Source organism: Phodopus roborovskii, unplaced genomic scaffold (assembly GCF_943737965.1).
Source record: "Phodopus roborovskii unplaced genomic scaffold, PHOROB, whole genome shotgun sequence".
NCBI lineage: Eukaryota > Metazoa > Chordata > Mammalia > Rodentia > Cricetidae > Phodopus > Phodopus roborovskii.
The window spans coordinates 25,749,532-25,773,745 of NW_026126460.1; positions in this window are offsets into that span (position 1 = coordinate 25,749,532).

The following is a 24,214-nucleotide window of genomic DNA, read 5'->3' on the forward strand; positions in this document are numbered from 1 at the left end:
AATATACACCATATTTTTTTGTGTGTGTCAGAAAATAATTAAAATAAAGAGTTTGGAGTCATGAACAGAAATTCTATTTTCTTGTCATCAGAGTAATGTGGGTACGGAGATATTAATGACTGAATGTGCAATAGAGAAGCCCGTTGATTTGCTGAGTGACTCTTCAACAATCAGTGGTGCATTCTGATGCAATGTTAAGTTACAAATAGCACAGCAAAATTAGATCTTTATTGCTGTGTGTTAAATGGAGAGTAGCAGAGAAACCTGAAGAGAACTATGTAGGAGCAATAGGTTTGGGAGTGACTTTTAATGCCTCCGTCTTCCTCCTTTCAGTTTACATAAGGGCTGAAAAAAAAAAAAAAAAAGAAAAGAAAAAGAAAAAAAAGTAAATGCAGGTATATATACTCTTTTTTGAAAGTTATCTAAAGCTAAAGGAAATAAAAAGTATAAGTACATACTTCATTTTTTTAAAACTCGGATCTTAATATGTCCTTGGTACATGAATAAAGAAATAAAATAGAAAGTTAACAAAAAAAAAATAAATCAAAGCAACTTTCAATTCCAAATCAGAAGATAAAAGCAAAGCAAAGCATGAAGCCCCAAACAAATCCTGGACTGAGGGAGGGAGAACTAGTAAAAAGCAAATTCATCTGTCTTCCAGAGTGATAACTAGGTAAGACAATCATTTGGGAATGCATGCAGTACCTGCAAAGATGGAGTTGTGTATTAAAGAAATTAAAGAAAAACAATAGAATCAGTTTATGAATCTAAGAAAATGACAATACTAAAGATTTTTATTTTTTGTTAAGAACCACTTGACAGACTTATAGGTTCAACCCAACAACAGCACAAGCAATATGCCTAAGTCCAATGCTGGAAGTTTCAGTGTTTGGTAAAAACCCATTTCTGATTCTCAGATGAAGGTTTCCAGCTGTGACATCACATGATGAAAAGGGACAAAGCCATTCTTGAATGTCTCTTTGTGACAGTTCTAATCTCTTTCATGAGGTCTTACCCTCAATTTAATCAGTTTCCAAAGGTTGTACCTCCTAATACCATTCTAGTGGTTAAGAGTCCATTATATGGGTTCATAAGGTGACCTGAATTTTTTTTTTTTTTGCTTTTAAGAACGTTTATTTATTTATTTATTTATTTATTTTATATGACCAAGTCCATTTAAATGAAAACAAACATTTATAGACAATATTTGGGAATTTGGGCATTGTTCTTTCCAAACTACTTCCTTCTGGTAAGGGGAGCTGTCATGGGGGATTCGAAGAAGATTCAGAAATCCTGGCTGTAGTTTGTAGGGCTGTTTTGTCCAGCTGTTTTGAATGTAGGATCACCTGGTACTCTGTTTCAGGTGGCCTGGCTTGATCAAACCACATTAGTCTGGAAGGAATCCATATCTTTTCATTTTCTGTGGAAACAAAAATAGAAATCCTTTTCCCCAGTAACTTGTCCTTGAACTTAAATTGACCTGAATATTTGGATCACAGCATGTATATTCCTGCCCCAGAGAAGCAACAACTACCCACCCATCAGTGCATGTATATAGCATATCAAGGCTCTCTAGAGGACCAAAATTGATACCATCTACACATAGTGAAGAGGGATTCACTGCACTGGCTTATCCAGTAGTGGGTGGACAGTCTTACAATGACTACTTACACTCTGGAGAATCTGAGAGATCAGTACCTGCTAAGTCTGCAGAGCTGGGTGTCTCAGTATTTCTAACCTAGTGCCGTTAGCCTGGAAGATCCAGGGAGAGTTGCTTGTCTTCAGACTACTTCGAAAAGCCAGAAAAGCTGGAGTCCCATGTCAGTGGAGGACAGAAAGACCATTGCTAAACAGTAACTGCAGTAATAGAAGTGAAGGCAGGTGAGCAGCAACATTGCTTCTTCGGGCCGTTGGTCTACAACTGGGCCACCATAGGAAAATGCTACCCAATCAGATAGGGTAATGTCAGTTAATCTTTCTGGAAACATCACCACAGGACTGTGCCAACCTCAAATTGACCATCAAAATTAACTATCTCAGCATGGGTGTTTCCCTCAACCTCTTACCCCGCTGATCTGGTGCGAGGCATCTGTTGAGAGGCATGGCTTACTTCTGAGTCTAAAGTTCTTTTGCATTTTTTCTCTCTCATCTTTCCTTTTCTTTCTACTTTTTAATTTTTTAGTTGAGAGCATTGTATAGCATATTTTGATAATATTCAGCCATCTCTTTGAACTCTTTTTAGACCCACCTCCTCCCTACTTATCCAAAATTCCATCCTTTTCTTGTTCTTTAAATCACATCAAGACCAGTTTGAGCTGCTCAAATATTCTTGCATATGTGATCTTCCACTGAGTTATGTTCTTATAGAAAACTCTCTCTCCCCCCCCCTCACACACACACAGCAACTACCAATTGCCAAAAGATTCAGGACCAGGGATGGAATTCATCTACAATTCCCATCTCTAAGCTGGACTTTTGTCTGGCTTAGACTTGCATGGTCTGATGCATCCTGTAGCAACTGCTATGGGCTCATATGTACAGGCGACCCCACTGTCCAGAAGACACTGTTTCCTTGTAGTCATTCACTGCTTCTGGCTTTCATTTTCTTTCCATCCCTCTTCTTCAATGATGCTTTGAGCATATACATTCCTTAGATGAGAGTTGAGAGATGCGTTGTTCTCTATGGGTGTTTGTGAATGCAGGCTTTGGAACACTTTGACAAATGAGGCCATCTACATTATTAACTCACATATACATTTAAAATATATTAAAATTTTCAAAATTTTGCTCTTAGTTGTTTTAGGGTTACCCTTCAACTCTTCTGCCTCAATGTGGAATAATTCCTTCTTCCAGCTCTTCTCTAGAGGGCCTGGACCTATTTGTGCTCAGTTCATCTATGTGTTACAAGACATCATCTCTGAAGGACTTATAAAATTGATTCCATTCTGTGCATTACTTAGGGTCTTGTCATTAGGATGGGAGTGACATTCCTTTGGCATTTTTGATACCATATAGATTCCATGTAGCCTGTTCATGGGGAATATTGAATTGTCTTGATTCTAAACTTTCTGGAATGCTTTTCCCTCCAATACTTTTAAGTTTTTAGTTAGCTGGATCCTTACTATGTAGGGCCCATAGGTAGGCAGGTAGGGCTAAACAGAACTAAAAAATATGTGGTCCTAAATGATAATTCTTTTAACATTCAGTTTATACAAGTATGGCCAGAAGCAAAGCTAGAGTGAAACATTACATGCTATAACACACTAACACATTAAAATTTTGTTTCATTAATTATTTAAGGCTATAAGTATTTTTATAGAACACTGAATGCAAAACTTCATGAATTTAATGATTAGATAGATATTAAGGATACTACTAGAAAGGTAGGAAAAAGTTCTCAAAAACCAAAACATTCATTTATGACAGAATATGAGGACTAGAACTCAGATTTTGACATTCAGTCCTGCTTATTTCAGTTACTAGGCTGTTTATTATCTTGGTCCCAGGTATTCTTTGCTTCTTGGCAAGAATTTATAGTAGCTCTTTTATTAGAGTTTTACAAGTTATATTTTTTAAACTGTATTTGGTCCTATCACCTAATTAACCTTTAGCAATATTGCAGTTTTCAGGATTCAAGGGAAATCTCAATGTATCAAGGATCAAATACGATGGGTATTTAAAGGTCAAAGCATTATTGTGAGTGCAGAGATTGTGACTAGATGATTTGGAAGTAAAGGAGCTAAGAGTGATTTCAAACAAGCCAGATTCAACCTCATGTTTATTCATAGCTCTTAACATTGACTTTGGTAAATATGTGTCTGCAGAATTTTCAAATTAGCAACTATCAGTTGGGGGGAGCATTTCAAAAACAATTAAAATTTAAATATTATTTAAAAATATGTAGAAAGTCCCAGCCAAGTACCTTGGTAATTGAGGTGATTATCTAACTCACAATCAGCATAACCTCATGAATATTTCCCCAAAGAACAGAATTAAAAATGTCCTCCTTCTTCCATTTTCTCTTATTTTTAAACTTCTATTAAAATATATTTAAAATTAATAATAAAAGTTCCACCCCATATTCAATTTTCAAATGCTTAATGCATGCATTAATGTGGATAAATGTGGATTACTAACTTACTGTTTGCCGTTATTTTGAGGTGATCGGTCTGATACCATTCAGGAAAAGAAACAAGAAAAGCTTGGCTCAGTGCATGCATGCAGCTCCCAGACCTCACCAGAGAAGTGACAAGTTTCTTTCTGCAGTAGATGATGATAACACAGCAAGTCACAGCTGGTCAAAGTGCAGAGAATACGTGGCTGTGGAGTGTTACGCCACAAATGAGACATTTCTATGACACCCATTCCCCAAGGCTCAGGGGCCCTCTTAGAAGAGAGAGTAGACAAAGTGCAGAAGGTTGAAGTGTGTGTGTGTGTGTGTGTGTGTGTGTGTGTGCGCGCGTGCGCGTGAGCGCGTGCATTTACACACGAGTTTGGGAAGGGGGTGGTCCAGAGTGACATAGTATCTTTCGGATATGACAGGGCCACATACTCACGGTATCTGGTTGTCTACAGCAGTCTCACACAAGATGAAGCCAGTGAACACTCTAGTATGAAGTAAAAATGGGATTATGAACTCCTCACCCTAAGTTTGTAATGAAGTCCAACACATCTTTACAATCTTTTCACATTTGCTGCTTTGTAAATGCCAAAAATATTTTCTGACAAATTTTCATGTTGCACACAGATGTGTTATGGACAATACAGTACAAGAAAGTCAACTCTTTCTTTGCATGGTTCTGAGAATTAAGCATTTCAGACAAACATTGGCAGTTTGACTGAGACTGTCTTGCTTTTAATATTGAAAGTTTCACATGGCGGAAACACACCTAGTTAGTCCCTGACAAGCTGTGATATGTTGGTTTATATACTGCTTAGAACAGTGATCCTTAACCTTGCTAATTCTGTGACCCTTTACCACAACTCATGTTGTGGGGAGCCTCAACTATAAACTTATGTTTATTGTTACTTCATAACTATAATTTTGCTACTGTTATGAATTATAATGAAAATATCTGTGTTTTCCAATGGGCTTAGGTGACCCCCTGTGAAAGGATTGTTTCTTTCACAGATTGAGGGCCACTAACTTAGAAGTCCATGAGCTAAGGATTGTGTGAGGTAATATGCATTATTAGCAGCATAATGAGCAGCAGTAACTCAGAGCTTTGTTAAAGATGTATTTCACAAAACTCACTTTGCTAGTATGCTTAGCAACTTTGTGAATGGATCTGTCTTTAAAACATCACTTCCCCTTTACACAGCCTGACGATACTTATCTTGTTATATAGGAACATTTCAAATTATTTCACTTCAGTTTTGTTGCCATATATTTATGGAAGGAATGAGGTTCAGATGTTTACTTATGGTCCTGTGAGAGGAAATGGAGGGTACCATACTGTGAGAGGAACTGAAGGGTACCATAGAGACCTTCTGTCACTGTAACAAAATACCTGACAAGCTTACTTGAGAAGAAGCAGACTTCAATTCAGCTTGTACTTTTAGAAGTTGGGAGTCTAAATGGTGTAGCACAGGTTCTATCTTGAAAGCTGTTCCAAGGTGCAAATAGTGATGATGGCAGTGCATGAGAAAGTAAGATTTTTATCCTGGCCCAGAACTTGAGAGCTGGGTGAACCAGGCTTACTCCTTTTAAGTAAATAATCTTTCGAGAAGTTAACTGATAACATTTTGTTAACACTACCATCTCCTACAGGATTACAGGATACTTGGAGACCAAGTTCTTGAGTCAACAATGGACCAGCCAAATCACATTCAAACCATGGTGGCCTCTACAGACAGTTAGCACCAAGTAAACATTTATCTCTTTCTCCTATAACAAATTGGTTTAGCCAGGTGAATAACTGCTTTAGAAGACTAAAATATGGTGTTTTGACCAAAATATCTTAATTTTTAATTTATATGATCTATCTATCTATCTATCTATCTATCTATCTATCTATCTATCTATCTATTCCCCTTGATGGATATAAGGAATTATAGTGCCATCCTACAATTCTAATCCATAATTACAAGAACCAACTAACATCAAATTCACATTCTTGGTAAATTTTCCAGGTGATTTGTCTGTTGTCTTCACTGTCTGTTGTTTAACCACTACTTTCTAATTTACCTAACAACACATCGCGTAATCATGATTTGTTTTTAAATCAAGCTTTTGCTTTAGTTGCTCCCCATAGATGACTGACTCATCTTTCAGAAAGGATCACAAATATAAACAAATGATGAGAAAATCTTAAATGGCATGTTAATGATCTCTGATGTTACTTACTGCTTCCAGATAGAACAATCAATACCATGGCCACAGGTCTTCTACCTCTGTACTTTCTAGTTTGTTATTTTCCCTTATTACTTGTATTGCTAGTTTGATTTAATACATTCTGGGAATCTCCGTTCCTCCAAAAATGCACACTCATTTTCATGCCAATACATAGAAGCAGTCAATTCTGTGAAGGAGAAACATGACTTGATTTTGTATTCTCATCATACTTTCTATTCTCTTGTAATCATATATCCCCAAACCTGTTTGGAGGTTATGGAGAAGTCAAGTTATTTTACCATTCTGTTTCTTTATTTCTGATTTTTTTTCCTCACTGTAATACTCTACACTTCCATTCCTCAGTGGAAGTATGTAGACACTTGCTTGCTTAATATGTTTACCTTTTTCAAGACTCACGCAAAGATACTACATTTCACTTTGCAGAGAAAATAGGTATACAGGCAAAATTGCCTTAAACATAAGCCTCTCTATTTCTGTATTAATTAGTATTTATATCATTGCTTCTTTATTATTTTATATTTTTAAAAAATCTATTCCTCCAGCCCCATCTCACATGTCTATTAGAACAGAACTTTCGTAAACATATTCTGGGTCACTTTTAGTGTTCAGAAAATTTTATTGAGCACAGAGATGAGTATTAGACAGGTTAGATGGTTTTAGAGTTGATTGAATTCCTATTATTGTAACTTCTACACAGGTAAATTTATGAAGCAGTAGTTAAACGAGATATTGCAGGCATTTACATCAGGGAGGCAGATTATATTTGATATTGAAAACTTAATTTCATTAGCAACTCTCTGACACACAAACCCTGAACTCAAGCAAGTGTGATTTCTATGCTGTCAAATCAATTATAAATAAATGTAAGTCATTGAATTTTTTTAACAGGACTATAAGATTAATTATAATTATTGTTCAAGAACTATGGCCTAAGAGAGTTTTAAATGTGATTGATGTGTCTTTTCACGCTAATATTGCTATGAATTCCCCTGGAATACAAATCAATCACATTAAATTTCCAAACAATTGAATATAACATATGTATTCATATACATATGTAATTATATATAGTATGTTGCAACATATTTCTCATGCTAAGAAAGAGAGTAGACTTTTTTTGTTAAGACGAGTTTGAAATTTGTTTCACTATTTTTGGCGAACTGAGATATTTTCTGCAAGGCACCTACAATTTCAAGATAATTAATCCTTAATAAACTGCTATTTTTTATAGATAATGTATTTACAGCAGGAAATGCAACTCTGTGAGTAAGAACACTTGCTGTGAAATTCTCAGGACTTGAGTTCAGATCCTCTGGCACCCATACAAAAGCTTGGGCATGGCTGCATGTGTCTAGAACCACAGCACTATGGAGGCAGAGACAGGACAATGTTAGTGCTTGCTGACTGCCAGCCTAGCTCTACATTCAGTGGGAGATCCTGTGTCATGGGAACAAGGTGGGGAATGGGAGAGAAAAGACCTGATGTTCTCCTCTGGCCTCCACATACAAAAACAAGCACAAGTACCCACACATTCACTGTGCATAATATATGCATACAACATACACATACACACACATGACCAAGTCTAGAAGGCTTTTTTCCAAAGCTTCTTTCCTCCTTTGCATTTCTTATTATATTCATTTATTGAGTTACATATACAGTTCTCCAATATTCATTTATCTAATCAGAGTGATAATTTTCAAAATATCTTAAACTTATATTTTCAAAGCAGGCACTAACAATATATTTTTACATCAAATTATTTCACTTAACACATTAAATTAGTTTCATTTGCTGAGAACAATTTTTTTTAATTTCTTATTGTTATAGTAATTTAAGGAAATTAGTTGACATCAAAGGTGATAGCATGGCTTGAAAAATGGCTTTATAATGTCATGTGCTTTGAATAGCTTACTCAGCTCTCAGCTAGTCCCTAAAAATGTAGGAAATATAGCTATTTAATAATACCAGGGGCAATAAAATCTCACACAAACAATTTTAATCTCTTTGAAGAATAAAAACAATGAGGCTTGTATATGCCTCACTAATACTAAGCCTTATATCAATGAATACAGCTAACCCAAGTTCTCTTAAAAATGGTCTCAAATACACAAAAAGGGCGAATGTTCTGGGGCAGGAGGTACCTCTCTTCCTGCACCTGGCTGCTTTGACATTTGTAAGTCATCATGCGCCTCTCCAGAAGGCTGGCTCATATTGTCTATTCTATCATGAAGGTGAAGAGAGACTCCATGATTGTAGGCTTGCATTTTAACTTGAAGATCATGCTGACCTTGCAAACAGCACTGTCATTTAGTCAACACTCAGGGGAACACATCTAACCTTAGGGTCTTTGAGAAACATTCTGGACATTGGCTGCTGTGTGTGAGCCTCACGTATGTTGAAGTGACCAAATTGGTGTGACCATGACCAGGGGACAAGGGTTTAGATTACCCCAGGTCCCATTGTTCCAGTGTGGAAGGAGTTTCATGAAGTCCCTGTGGTAACATATCAAATAGTGTTATAAACCAAAGGCTTCACAAAATGTGTCTGTGGAAATACCATACAGGTCGATTTCAGTCAGGCAAGGAAACCTCAGTTACAGCCCTCAAATGTTTGTTTATGTGACACCATTTTTAATCTTTTGATTGGTAGAGAATAGGGTTTTGTTAAGTTAATACATTCTATTTTATTTTTCTGAGATGTGGTTTCTCTGTGTCTTTGGAGACCGTCCTGGACTAGCTCTTGTAGACAAGGTTGGTCTTGAACTCACAGAAATCCACCTTCTTCTGCCTCCCGAGTGCTGGGATTAAAGGCATGTACCACCATTGCCCAGCTCATTCTAAATATTTTTAATCTGTCATCAGGTTGTTAGATCTGACACAGGTGGGCAAGGAATGCCTCTTTAGGGCCCACAGGGTGCCTGAGAGAATGCCTGAGAGAAATTGTAATTAGCTTTAGAGCTGCAACATCCCAGCCACCCCACAGCTATGGATATTTTAAATACTTGCTCAACCTGCGTTGACAGCTTTGTTCTGGAAGTTTTCATTTACACATACCATTAGCAATGGAGGATATTGTATGGTTTTCCTTCTCCTGCATTTGTAAAGATGAACAGAAAGCTTTCAGAAAGCCAAGGAGTACCTCTAGTTCTTTCACTCTCTGTATGGATTATGATATGCTAAGAAAACTGTGACATCCTCGTTATGTCTGGAAGGTTGGCTAGTGATAGCATTGCCATTCATAGCCACGTCCACTGGCATCAGCAGAAATTCTGCAGACAGAAAAAGCTTTAACAATGTTGATGAATCCTTAATCAAAAGAGGCTGGCTTCTTGACCCACAAGGCCCTGGATGATGTACTCTTTCTTTTTGATTTATATCTTAAACTTAGGAAAGACTGTGTTTGCAACAAAAAATCAGTGCAAACTTGTTAAACATCACAGGGAGATTTGATAATACAAAGCTTTGTACAAAAGGGCATCCAGTTAGAGGTGAATGTGTAGGTCCACAGGGAGATTTTGCTATCTTGAGACAATGACATCATTTATAGCTTTGACAATATTGATAATAGACTCAGGGATCCTATAATCAAGCCTCTGGGGGAAATAGAAATGAAACGTTCTGTCATTTTCATGAGCAGGTCAATATCGAAAATTAAAACTTTTGTCATATCAAGGTATGTAGAATTATGATCCTACTGGTAAAGCAACAACTTTATTGATAAATTTTTCTAAGGGGAGTTTCTCTAAAAACAGAACAAAAGAGACATCTTTCAACACAGACAACTCTGAAGACATAATCTGCTGTTAGCATTTCCGCAGGGATATGGATTAACTTCTGTGCAGGATTGAGGCCTGCGGTTGAAGTTCATTTAACCGAACATCAAGAGTAGGTGTGAGTAGGTGATGAGGAGGAGATTTGCTAGTCCTCTGGTCCTCATCTGCAGTCCTGGTAACCAGGGAGCTAGAGTGTGAGTGCTGTGGGAAACTCAGTTAGGGCCCATTAGAATTCCTTCTTGTGCTCCTTATTTGTCTATGTATTTTGTGGCTAATATCTACAAAATACTATTGTCCTCTGTTTGGGTGGACCCCAGTGAAAAAATAATGGGGTTTAGATTATTTGTTCAGCACCCAGGTAAGTTTTTGTGGTTTTAATGAACGTCCTTAAAGCACATTGTAACAATTTAAAGAAGAGTAAAACCTTCCTTTGAGTGAACTGGACAGAATTTTCACTTTTATTAGCTTATCCAGTAGAACATTTTCACTGATAAAAACCAAGGAAGCCTTTAAATCAGCTAATTGATTCAAGATATCCTTCCATTTCTTGTTTTTGAACTATATTATGATTTTTTTAAAATTATAAGTTAAATTTACTGGAACTTTCTACAAGTGGAATAACCTCAAATTCTCCTGTAATTTGTGAGTTTCTTCCTTGCGTTTATCCCCCTCTTCTTCCTTCCATCCTTCCATCCTTTCTTTCTTTCTTTCTTTCTTCCTTTCCTCCTTTCTTTCTTTCTTCTTTCTCTCCCCTTCCTTCCTTCCTTCATTTCTTCATTCCTTCCTGTCTTTCTTCTTTTTCTTCTTCTGAGTAGTCTCTGATGATTCTTACCTTCATATAAAGAGCAGAAAAACAGCTCCCTTTTAACAATTGCTTCAAAATTTTATAGATCACTTTCACATCACTTTGAAAAGATCATGCTAGATTTCTAATTTCCCAGGTTCTTCTGGCTTTTGGTAACAGCTGTCCATATTTTCAGTGGACCTCATCACCTGTCCCAACATGATCTCTCTCTCTCTCTCTGGTCCTATAGATTACCAACATGAATAGATGGCGGCATGAAAAATGATACTATAATACAATGGGGAAATCATTGAAATTTGGCAATAAAACAATTGTGTCTGAAATCCAGCAGCAGAATCAGAAAGTTTGTTAACTTCAACTGTTTTCATCAATTGCCTGGCCCTCTACTTCTGGCTTGTGGAATTGGTCATAATTACAGGTGTTTCCCTTTTCGATCCCATCAACACAGCACATTCAACCCACACCTAGGGAAGACTCTATTTTTTTTTAATATCAAGTCAAGATCTTATACTTTAAAGGATTCCCTTTCCCTTTTCTTGAAAGTTAACTCTGCAGAGACGTTAGCATTTCTCCATCTTCACATGTGCAGTAAGTTAATGCCACAGGCACTACCTTTATGACACTCAAGCCATCTCCCAGGTGTGGAAGGAATGCTGCTTTCCACGGTAGCCCTCTCTCTTCAAACACTTACTCTCAGGGTATGCTCTCTCTCTCTCTCTCTCTCTCTCTCTCTCTCTCTCTCTCTGTGTGTGTGTGTGTCCATGAATGTGTTTACACAGGTATGTGTACACTACTTATTTAGATTCTTATTCTTCACAGTTAATGTAGTATATGCATTCAGCACACTGTCTGCTTTTACATAGTAATACCCAATGATCCTCTTAAACCTGTTATTCATTAAAAACAGATAAAAAATGAAAGGACTGGCACTTTCTGAAAGGTTAAGCATCTTACCCAAAGAAAAAAAAGTTTCTGCATGTAAAACCTCCTATCCAACATGAGAGCTCCTATCCAAACATTGCTCAGGGTGATGGCAAGCTTGTGCAAGGCTGTCCCACTGTACTATAGCCAATGGATTAGTGTTTTAGAATGGCATGGAACAATTACAAACACTGTCTTACATATTGATGCACTAAACAAAATCAAATCATTGCTATTTTCTTTACAAGATGTGAATACAGAATTATAGACATATGTGCAGCAACTTCCATGCAAGCAAAGGAACATTTTGGTTTCAAAGGCTGTTGGAATCTGATTTCTCTCACATCTGTGATCCAGAAGTCCCCAAGGCCTGAACTTATCCAACTCACATCAACTCCCATCAAACTCACAGAGATCCACCTGCTTTTGCCTCCTAAGTGATGGGATTAAAGTCCACTATTTCTAGCAGAGTTTATTCAATAGAGAGACTAAAGAAATAAATGCTACAATGTTTATGAAATGCTCTGTATAATGTTGCCTTCTTTGCAAGACAGGGAGACTATTTCCTGAAGCTTGTCCCCAACTGCCAAAACCATGACAATTATTAATTTTCAATCCCACCTGAGAGGACAGCAATTTATAGCACAGAAATAAACTCACAAGGAAACTGGTTAGAATCTACAAATGGATTAAGCTATCACTGAAGTCTGTCAGGTAAAGAGAGTTTAATGTTTAGTTGCTGGCCATATCAGGACTTTTTTTTTTTTCTGTGTGATCCTTCTGGAATTCCATACCATGCTTTGTGTCACACTCACGGTGACTTTATGGAGCAGTGTTTCACAGTACAACAATGCTGCATTCATAATTATTTACCACTGATGTGTTTAGCATATCAGCTATAATTGGGTTGCTTCCAGTGAGCTTCAATATAGATTGCAGTATTTCATGTAATAAATTATGTGCTCCCACAGGTTAGTGCTTCGTCTGAACAATATAATGCGATTGTAGAAGAATAGATGCACACTATTTTCAAGATTTTTGAAGCATATTTCCAGATAATTTCATTTTAGCTTGAAATCATTTTATTTGTTCAACCAAGAAAAGAGAATGTAGGGACAAATAGTTTTTATAAAACACTTTAAATTCATTAACATTTTCTGCACACGTCCATACTTTTTCTCAGAAGCAACTTTTCATGGCATAATTGTAAAACTGGCACTTCCAAAAGTGGTCCCATAGTCACTCAATTAGTATGTCAGTCCAGAATTTTCAGACTCGACATCTGCCAGGAAATGTAAAACAAACAAAATGTAGTAACTGCCTTGAGTTCCGCAGCATGTGCTGAGTTGCATGTCTAATCGTTCTTGCATTTTTGTGTGGGCAAGAATGGGATGGCAAATTGAATCACAAAGCAATTACAAGAATTGCTTTCTCATCTGGCCTGGCATGGGGGGGGGTGTAGAGGAACAATAACACCAACACCAAGACAAAGCATGCACTGACCCTGCAGGTGTGCAGCCACACCACAACAAAGAAACATTATTCCCCAGCCTCTTTCTAGTGCTATCATCATTTGTGCTGAGACACAAAGACACAAACATGTGCCCAGTGCTGGCTAGGTTTCTGTGCCTTCCTCGCTAGGGAGCCTGAATTAGGTCAGAGAGGAGTCAGGTGGGAGGAGCCTGTAGGCCAATTTTAGCTGTCAGCTGATATATTGAAGAGGAAAAGGGAAAATAGCTAGCAACAATGCTTCAAGCCAAGGCTGAGTCTCTGGCTAGAAAATTTGTTACTTTAGTTTTGTGTTTGTTTTTCAAATATGTCAAATTGTTTTATTGATAATGAGAGGGAAACCAAGACAAGGTTTTATTTTATTTATTTACAAGAAAAAGCCTTGTTTTGATTTCTCCTGCTTATAGCAGTGGACTGGCACCCTCCTGGGCCTTAGTGTTCCCTTTGGAAAACTGTAAGAAGGCAACTGTATTTTGCCCAAGGCAGTGCCTCTATATAGTCTGAAACCCAACAGAAATAACTTGACATTGTTAAATTTACTGATTTAATTTAAATTTATATCAAGCCCATTAGCTTATCAAAATTTAATATCCATTCCTGAGAAGCCAAGTCATTCTGAGTACAAAAACGTTGGTTGGTGCTCTTAGTAGCTTCTGTCATCCATTCTCTTTACAGAATTTGGGAGTTTACAAAATTTCAACAATTTTCTGCTAAGTAAGTCTTATTTCTTGATACTTATCTGTGTTTTCAAACACATCTTTGTTTCCAATAGTTTTAAAACCATAATTTTTGGGGACCAAGCATAATGTCAGTATTTCTTAGTTCTTTTCATAGTGTCAGCTAGTTACTTATACTCATTTCTGGGAGGTTTGTCACATTTGCTCAGCCGCCTGAGGCTGTTTCTTCATCTTCTGCTAGTTCTCTACTAGCTCCTCCCCATGTGAGCATAACCAATCCCAGTGCTTGAAAGGGCAGTCAAAACTTAGCCATTAGCTTAGTTGTTTTGTTCACTCCCCAGTCTAATATTTTACAAATCCCTCTCATAAATCTGACATGACATCTCAGCCATTCAGTTTACTAGAGCCAGTGCTAGAAGCTGGGTTCTGTTTCTTTAAGTGCAAGGGCTTCTACTGGTTTCCAAGATGGCTACTCTGTTCACACTGGTTATAGTTGGAAATCCTAGGTATTTCAATCCTCATTTCCCTAGTTCACAATCATCAGTCCCCAGGAACTATTGTATAAGTACTCGAGTTTTGCTTTCCTCAACAAAGTAATTCTGAAATGTTTCCTCCACTGAGAGTAAGTTCTGTTTGTCTCCTGCAGTGAATGGCTTAATAAAATACATCACTGATTTTTTTTCTATATCTTACATCTCAATGATGCCTCCCAAATAAACTGCTGGTGCTTGAATATGGCCTCAGATCAGACATTAAACATTGAAGGAACATCCAAAACTTGTCCCAGTCTATCTTTTTTTATGAGTTATTACTCCTTTGACAATGTCAAGACTCCCCAAAAGGATATCAGCTGAGATGTGCCATTGCTTATACAAGGTCTTGCTGAAAAATCAGTATCCTGAGTGTTGAGTCAGTAGGTCTCACTATACAAATATTCATTCAGATCATATACACATGCATACTTCTTAAAGTGTCTTCTTATGCTTTACTTAGAAGTTGCTTGAAAGCACAAAGAATGGAGAAGATGGTTCTCCTGTATGGCAATGCGTTCCTCACAATGAATTTAGGAGCTTTATGGAAATGCCTCAGTCTACTTTATCTTCTACAGAATTACACATTTGCTTCCTCCTTTTTGATATGTGTTTGCTAATATTGTTTCCTTTGTGTCTATCGGCATGCCTGTGTACTGCTATCTATAAAGATCAGACAGAGGACAACCTCCGGTGTTGGTCCTTGCCTGCCACCTTGTTTGAGAACAGGTTTCTGTAGTTGACCACTGTGAGCGGTAGGCTAGAAGACTGGTGAGCTTCCAGGAGTCTCCTGTTTCTGCTTCTTGCCTTCGGACAGGACACCTGGGATGACAGGAGCATGCACTATGATACTTGGCTTTTACTTGAGTTCTAAGGTTTCAAACTGACACTCAAACTTTTGCTGTGTTTACGTTGGTGACCGAGACACCTCCCACCCCACTGGCTCTGTTTCCCAGCTGTAGTCCTCCATGTTAGTTAATGTCAAACATCCTCCAGTTGCTTCTGATGTTCACAGAAAGGCTTGTACTAGCTCAAATTTTAGGTTGTACCAGTCTTTTGTCACATGGTGTTATGACAATAGAATGTGAAGAAAGTCACCACAAAGGTGAATCTACCCTTTTAGGTTCTACTACAGAATGGTGGTAAGTTTTAAATCCTTTATTACACCTATGGTAAGATGTATTAATTTGTCCTCCATGTGAACAATCATCATTTGGAAAGGAATCCCATTTAATCTCTCTCTTTTTCTCTTTAATGTTTAATTATGTTTGTAGCCAGTCAGTTCTCAGAGTGATTTGCAAGCCAAGAATAGGGTTAAATAGGGGGACCTCAGTGAAGATTTTGGTAGCGGAAAAAGTACATGAGGAATATTAAACTGTTCATAATATCCTTTAATGCAAGTTTCTTTATTTCGTGTATTTGTGTATAATGATGATGATGTTATTTGAACTTTCAATGCAGCCAAGTGTACCCTTGAACTCCTGATCCTCCTTACTCCATCTGCTTAGTGTTGGAATTCAGGCATGCCCCATCTGACTAATTTTAGGTTCTATGATTTGCATCACAGAGCAGTTTTCATTGGTGGATCAACAAATAGCAATGAAATAGGAAATGATGATGGAGGCAGTAATCTGAAATAATGATTATGAAAGAATGGCCAGAACTCTAGGAAATACAGTATCTGTAGCTAAGGGACAAGTCAATTTACAAGTGTGAGGATCTTGAATCTGAAACAATTTGAACTCATTTCCATTCTGATTTCTTTCACTACTCTGATTTTGGTCAGAATGGAATGAGTTCTTTTCCCATGATTCCTCTCCACAAAAAAATGCAAAATAACCTTTTTGGCAAATTCATTGAAACTGTTTAGATGGACCAAACAAAAAACAAACATCTAATCTTTATTTCCCACAAGAGGGGAACAAATGAAAGCTACCAATAGCACTATCTAAAACCGCACATCTCCTTACTGTGCACAAGCTATAACACCATCAAGAAGTTTACAAGATTACCTTCCAACCTAAGGAGAAGGAGCTGCCCGTGACTTCCCTTGCCTAATGATGTTATGGACATTGTGTAGCATCACTGGTACAGTGTATGTAAAGACAAGCATTACCATTGTGCATGAGTTGATTGGATGCATCACTTGTAAGGTGGATCGCGTTGAAACACCAGCATATCACTTAGCATATGAGCAATTCACAGATAAGGGAGAAGTTACATAATATTTTGCTAAAGTAATTATGCTTTTAGTTAAGCTGTTCTGAACTGACCTCATTTCCAGCTGTTGGTAAACACCAGTCTTTGTACACTTTATTTGTAGGCTGTTCCCCCACCTCAGCAATCAACACTGATTACCTAGTCTTAAATCAGTGTGTGGAAAAATTGGATTGTTGCTTTAGAGTGTGCGACAAAATCATCTTTTGCCAAACTAAAATTCACAGCGAGCCAAAGAGACAAAATGTAACAGGAATTTATGATGTTGTACAAAGAAAAACCTTGTCAAAATTTTGTAATAGTAAAAATGCAAGTAAAATATATTTCTATGACTTCAAGGGGAATATTATTTTCCTAGAGCAGTCATGTTGGACAGCCTGAAGAGTGTCTGGGAAACATAAAGGAACTAAATGTTGTTTTTAATAGCATGGGTATTGTATAAGAATGGAATTTTTTAACTTTCTAGAGGAAGTATCAGTGATACTTTGATATGATACACAAAAATCACATGCAAACCTTATAAAATTATTGTACTGGTTGGAATTCAAACAAGACTTGAGGAATCCATCCTTACTATCCCTAAGTCAACATGTTCACCACTTAGGGATACGTTCCCCTCACAGCACAGTCTGTGGCAAAGCATGTTCAGTAAGAGGCTTCATAGTTGATGCCCCGTTTCAGCCGTATCATAACAAGCCCTGAGACCCTTGCCCAGATCACTGGCACCAGCTATTACATCTTCACACAAGAAGAAAACATGGTGGTCTTCAGTGTGAAGCTGCTTTTTTATGCAGAGGCTTCATCCTAGGCATCCTTCCAAAGCTGTTTTGCAGCCACCCAAACCACTTTGCTGCATGTTTGGAGGGCCTGTAATTTAGAGTCTAGGTATTTGACTGATGTAATGATTGACAGACACATATGTACACACACACACACACACACACAGTATAACAGGACCTCTTTTTTTGTATTGCATTGAAATACTCATTATATTATTAAATATATATTTAACTTCCTATGGCTTATTCACAATGTTGACTAATGGATTCTGGTCTCTGACAGAAACTATGAGGTCACTTTTGGAAGCCCAAGAAGCTTGCCCTGAGATATGTTAATGCTTTCATCCAGAACAAAATAAAATAAGTTTTTGTCATTTTATAGTAATTTCTTGCTTTTCTTACACACATTTTCTGGCTATTCAATGTATCCAGATGTGGTCTCAGAGCTTCTGGTCATATTTAGACTACCAGGAATATGGAGATCCCAGAGGCTGGCTACAGAGAGTGCTGTCTCTCTCCACTGCTGCCGAGGTCCTGTTTGTGGCATGAGCCTCTCTGTAGCATTTTTGCCTGACTGCTCCTAGGCTTGGAACCAGGCTATGGCTTGTTAATTGGGACTATCAATCTCTACTCCACATGAGGTAATGTGTTACAGTCTTTACGTAGTATATTGCTCACTTATTTAGTTATTCTTCTTTCTAACAGGGAAATAACATGGCTACTTTGCTTCAGAATACCTCAATTGGATCATTGTTTAGTAAAATTATGAACAATACAGGATTTAAAATGAACAATAACTAAAATTCTTGCTGTGAGTACTATTTTCTCATTTGCAATTCTCCAGTCAGTCAGCAGGTTGCAGCAGAGGGCTAGTTATAGTTTTAAATTAACAAATTAAAAGGGGATGAGAATCTTTTTTCCCTGCCCTCATCCCTCCCTCTTCTCTTATTTCCCTTCTTCCCCTCTCCCTACCTCTCTCGTTTTCTCCTCCCCTCTTTTCTTTGACTCTTTGTACTCACATCCCTTCCTTTCTTAATCTCATCTTTCCTTCATCCCTCCTTCATAGTTCTTTTTCTTCCAACAAATACACATGATCGTTGTATTTTGAAAAGGGAGAAATTGGCTCAATCATACAGTTGATCTGTATATTGAAAATAAGGACACTCAGATGTTAGTGATATCTATTCTCTACTCTTAAAATGTAGCATTATGGAGACAATGTATAAAATCGAGTCTCAATCAAATCAGGGATTGATGAGATTACAGTTTGATTAAGAAAGATAGTATAAAACCCAGTTTAAATATTGTTAAGGCTGCATTCTATTTGTATAACATATGCAAATGACCTCGTTTTTGCTACTGCATTAGGAAATGTAGGAGAGAAAAAAGGCATCTCAATCGCAGCTCTCATCAGTTATTCAGTGTTCCCAGGCCTCTCAATTGTGTTCTTTTCTTTAATGTAATAGGAAGCAGCAATCTCACAGCTGTGCTTCGTAGAGTGAACTATATGCACATCTATATTGAGATTTCATACACACATAACATAAAAGCAGGAGAAAAGCCTGAGAATTCTTGGCCCATTGCAAAGCCACACAAAAGAACTAATGAATCTCTCTCCAAATGGCTCTGTAGTGACCAGCTGTAAGGCTTGATTTGTATTCCATAATGGGATCACCATGCAGGAAGTGCAAGTTGCACCATGAAGTGATTACTTCAAGGTGGAGTACAACTTTGCCTTTTAAACACCAGTCTCTTTAATCATGCATAATCAGTATCTGTCACTGGGATGAACTATGATCCCTAAGGTAAAACCTGCTTTCCTGTCTCATCTTTGCTTATTTACTTTATTTACAAAAAAGGACCCACCCAATATTACTCAAGTATGAAATGTGGCAGGTGCTACATTTTTACTTTGATATTTATGGATGGGTGCTCATTCTTAAATGGGACATGTTTTCATTCTATAGTTTAATTCACAAGTGTTATCCATGGATTTCTCTAATAAAGGATATTTTTATTCTATTTTTTTGGAGCAGTTTGGGGGTATGTGGTAGAATGTTCCTTTACACTGTGTGAAGATGTGTCACTGTGATTGGTTCAATAAAGAGATGAATGGCCACACACAGATGAATAGAATGGATTAATTTAAGTTATAAGAACTAGTGGGACAAACCTAAACTATAGGCCAAGCTTTCATAATTCATAATTAGTAAGTCTCCATGTCATTTTTTTGTGAGATGTCCCTGAAAATCTGTCTACAGGGATATAACATTGAACTTCATTATGCAATCATTCAACAAATATATATGACTGTTCTTGGCATGTGCTAACAAGTGTAGGAATATATATGGTCATCATGGACTTTAGTATGGAGCATGGGGAAGACAGACCTCAGCTGATAATGGCATCCATCTTTCAAATAATCTCCACCATGTGAAGTCCTGTGAAAAGTGTATGGCATTATATTATGAGAACACACAAGTAAATCTCTTGACCTGGACTGGGGTAGGAAAATGGATTAGAGAGACTTTTCTGTATGACAAACAGGAAAGTCATTCTTAGACAGCAGTTCAGAGTGAGATTTGATTAGTGTCTTTAATTTATAATTAAATGGGAGAAACTATAATTAAGCATGAATCAAAACCTTGAGTGATATAGCATGTTAATTTATTGTATGGGTTAATCATTGTGGTAGTGGTAATGCTTTGATAACTTAGTGTTGCTTCATTTGAATAGCAATATCTCGAATCCCATGAAAAAGGGTTTGTCTTTAATTATGGAACACTCACAAAAGTGCTGATTACCATTTGCCCAATTTGCATACCTAAAATATTGTGGCTATTTATGGGTTAGGATTTTGTCTTTTTCAGTCTTAGACTGTACGGAGTACAAAAACAGGCACACAAATTCACAACTCACACTTTGCAGCAAAGAGTATATTTCAACAGATTTTCTCTTGCACACCTTTGTGCCTACCTTGGCAAAACTTTTTTTTTTTGGTGTTTTAAAAGTTCATTTATGACATCAGTTCTATATAGAGATTCTGTGATACATGAAGCAACAGATTAATTGACCCCGATGCATTGCTTTGATACATTGTATAATATTCAAATCAGGTTGGAGATACTAATATCCCCAAATATTTGTTGCTTCTTTATAGTAAAAACTTGCAAGATCTTATCTCCGGTTTCAAAAACTACCGTGCTGTGTGAGGACACCACAGCACCGTAAGCTCTTTCTAACTGTAACTCTCCAACCATTTATCACCTTGCCCCCCCCACCTTCTTCCTTATTCTCCTCTTCTCATTGGGTTACCAGCATTCCATTCTCAGCCTCCTAGAGATCAACTCTTTTAGATCCTGCGTATGAATGAGACTGTGTGTTACATGGCTTTCTGTCCCATTTGTATACACCACAGGATTATATATGCACATATTCTTCATTGATAAGTAGAATGTATTAATATGCTATCTTGAATTGGAGCTATCTGGAAGTTGATGAAATGGTTGTGGTCAGGAGAATGTATAGACATATAGTTTAAATACCTTTGTGAATAGAAAAAGTCAGAAAGAATAGGTTGCCATAAGCAGAGTGCAGTGACTAGGATACTGCAAATAGAAGAATGAATAGAAAGTTGCATGCAATAAAGTAAATGTGTATTGATCATTCTACCAAGTAATTGTGTGGGAAATGAGGAACACTTTAGGAAATGTTAAATTGTTAAATTGAACTGGAACATAACCTCCAAAGAAATGCCAGAAAGGGAAAAACAAAGGAAGAATAATTAGAATAGAAATTTACTTGTGCCAAAGTAGAAAACAAAAATAGATCTCCTTTGTGTAACTTTCCTTAAAGCTAATATAAATAGAATAAGAATATAACTTAATGTAGAAAACCATGAAGTTTAAAGACAAAAAAAAAAAAAAAAAAAATAAAAAATCAAAGGAGGGAGGGAAGCGAATTGAGAATATGAATTACAAACTAGCAGCACGGATAGATCCAAAGGTATATAAACATAATTAGAATTAAAATTTTCCACTCTTATTATTTTTTAAAATTTTCTTTTATTTTTCAAGATTATAATCACATTGTTTTCCCTTCTATTTCTTCTTTTAAAACTTTCTTGTGTATGTGTGAATACTACGTGTGTATATTTGTGTGAGTACCGTGTTTATGTGCCTGTGAATATTACATGTGTGTGGGTGCCTTCAGAGACCAGAAGACATTGCATAATTCCCTGGAATAGGAGTTAGAGGTAGTTGTGACTTGGGAACTAAACTCTGGTCCTATGGAATAGCAGCAAGTGTTGCTGCTAACCACCGAGCTATCTCTAAAGCCCCCATTTTAAAATGATGGTATGCTGGTTAGTTTTTAATGTCAACTTGATACAAACAAGAAAATGAGAAGAATAATGCTAATTGATGGAATATTGGTCTATAGGCAAGTCTGTAAGGTATTTTCTTGACTTGTGATTGATGTGGAAAGGCCTTGGTCACTGTGGGCAGTGCTGTCCCCGAATTGGTGGTTCTGGACAGTATATGAAGGTATGCTGAAAAAGCCATGGGAACAAGTTAGTAAGTTGTACCCCTTATTGCTTCACCTTCAATTCTTGCCTCTAAGTTTCTGACCTGCTTTGGGTTCCTGCCCTGATTTTCCTGAATGATGAATTACAAGTTGGAAGTTCATATTGACCCTTTTCCCCAAGTGGCTTTTGTTTATGGTGTTTTATCATGGCAATAATAATGCTAGCACTGATGAAGTAGAAACAGATGGATCTCTGGGACTTGCTGGCCAACCAGGCTAGCCTATTTGGTGAGCTACATGGCAGTGAAAGATTGTCTTGAAATAGAAAACAGAAATGACTTGAAGAACAATACACAAGCTCATCTCTTGACCTCCACAGAGACACATCTCCTGCCCCATCATGAAGGTGATCAGATTGCAAGTGCATCACTTATTGATGGCTTTGTGACTACATCATACTTAAATACTTGTTATTCCCACTTGAGATCTGTGAATAATACTAAAAATATGGAATAATTCTCTCCAATGAAATCCCCTGACTATCCACCCAACACTTCCATCCTACATACTGTGAAGCCCTGGAACTATATCGACCCTTTTGGAAAATGTATAGTGGTTCAATGTTGCTTTTGACCCTTATGCTTGTAATTCCAACCAGATGGTAATAAAACTCATTTATTTCTGATGTCACACTTCTGAACCATAAATGCTAGAACTTGTGTGCCAAATATTGAAAACGAAGCATTTCTTTATTTTGTTACAAGCCTTATTTTGCCAAAGGTTATGATTAGGTCCAAAGGTCTTTCTAAAAGAGGGTTTGCTTAGCAGAGATATTCTAACTCAATTATCTGAAAATACAAGGAACAAAAGAAGCCATTACGCCAATGTCAGCAAATGAAGGAGACATAAAGTTTTGAGTTTTCAGTCCAATTAAAATTTAATGTCAGCTCTCTTCCCCTCATCATTAATATTCTAACCTCTAAAAGGTAGAACCAACTGGAAAAATATGAGCTATAATAGAGTATTCACAAAAGGTCAGACTCCCAGGCTATATTCTTCATTACAGTTTAGCTGCAATTGCTCAGAATGATTGTAGCAACTCGTTACAAATATAGTGTATAATTTAAAAAAAATCTCAGCTTTACTGAACAGATAAAATTATGAATATAGGAGCTGAGCAGATGTGAGAGTCTGTTAAGTGCTTGTCATAGATAATGACCTGGGTGATTCCCTTGAAAATGTAAGAGTCCCATCCTCAGCACCTATATGAAAAGCTAGGCCTGGCTGCAGTTTTCTATAATTATAATATTGGAGGACAAAGATATGAATATCCTTGGGGTTTGTTGGCTTCCTGTGTAGTATATTAGGTTTAGTGAGATATTCTGCCTCAAAAAGAAAAGTTGGTGATTGATAGATGATGAAATGTGACATTGACATCTAGCCTCCATGTAAGAGCTCACACATGTACATGTGCACCTGTACACGCACACATGCCAACACCCATACACACATGCTAAATAAAATAAAGCATGATGAAACATGCAGAATATGTTTTCTATTTGTAAAATTTGCTGACATCACTTCTCAAGTGCATTTCTCCCCCTGTGGTGTAAAAAAAGAATGAAAACTATCTCTATGATGTTAGATATTATAGTCATGGATGGATAGTTGAGGCAAAAGTATGTTCCAGTTGAGAAAAAATTGCACATTCTAGAGTTCAGTATTCATAAATCCCTGCTGAAACACATTGGTTATCAATCAACAACCCACAAAGTTGAAAAAGTAGTAAAGTATCTTTATATCTATCTGTCATCTATCTACCTATCTATCTATCTGAATCTACCTTTTACCTATTCATCTATAATCTGTATTATAAAGTCATATTAGATGTATACATATACCCACATATGAAATATTTTATGAACTCAATATAAAATATTATAAACCTGAGTTTATCTTTTTCTTATAACTTTAACAAATATCAGTTACATTTTAATACATTGACCAAGTCAGAACAATGGAATATTTTCTTTTGGTTTATAGAGATTGAAGTTTATTTTATTTTTGGTAGGGAAGAGTTATTTCATCTTATAGTCTGTAGTTCATCATCTAGAGAAATCAG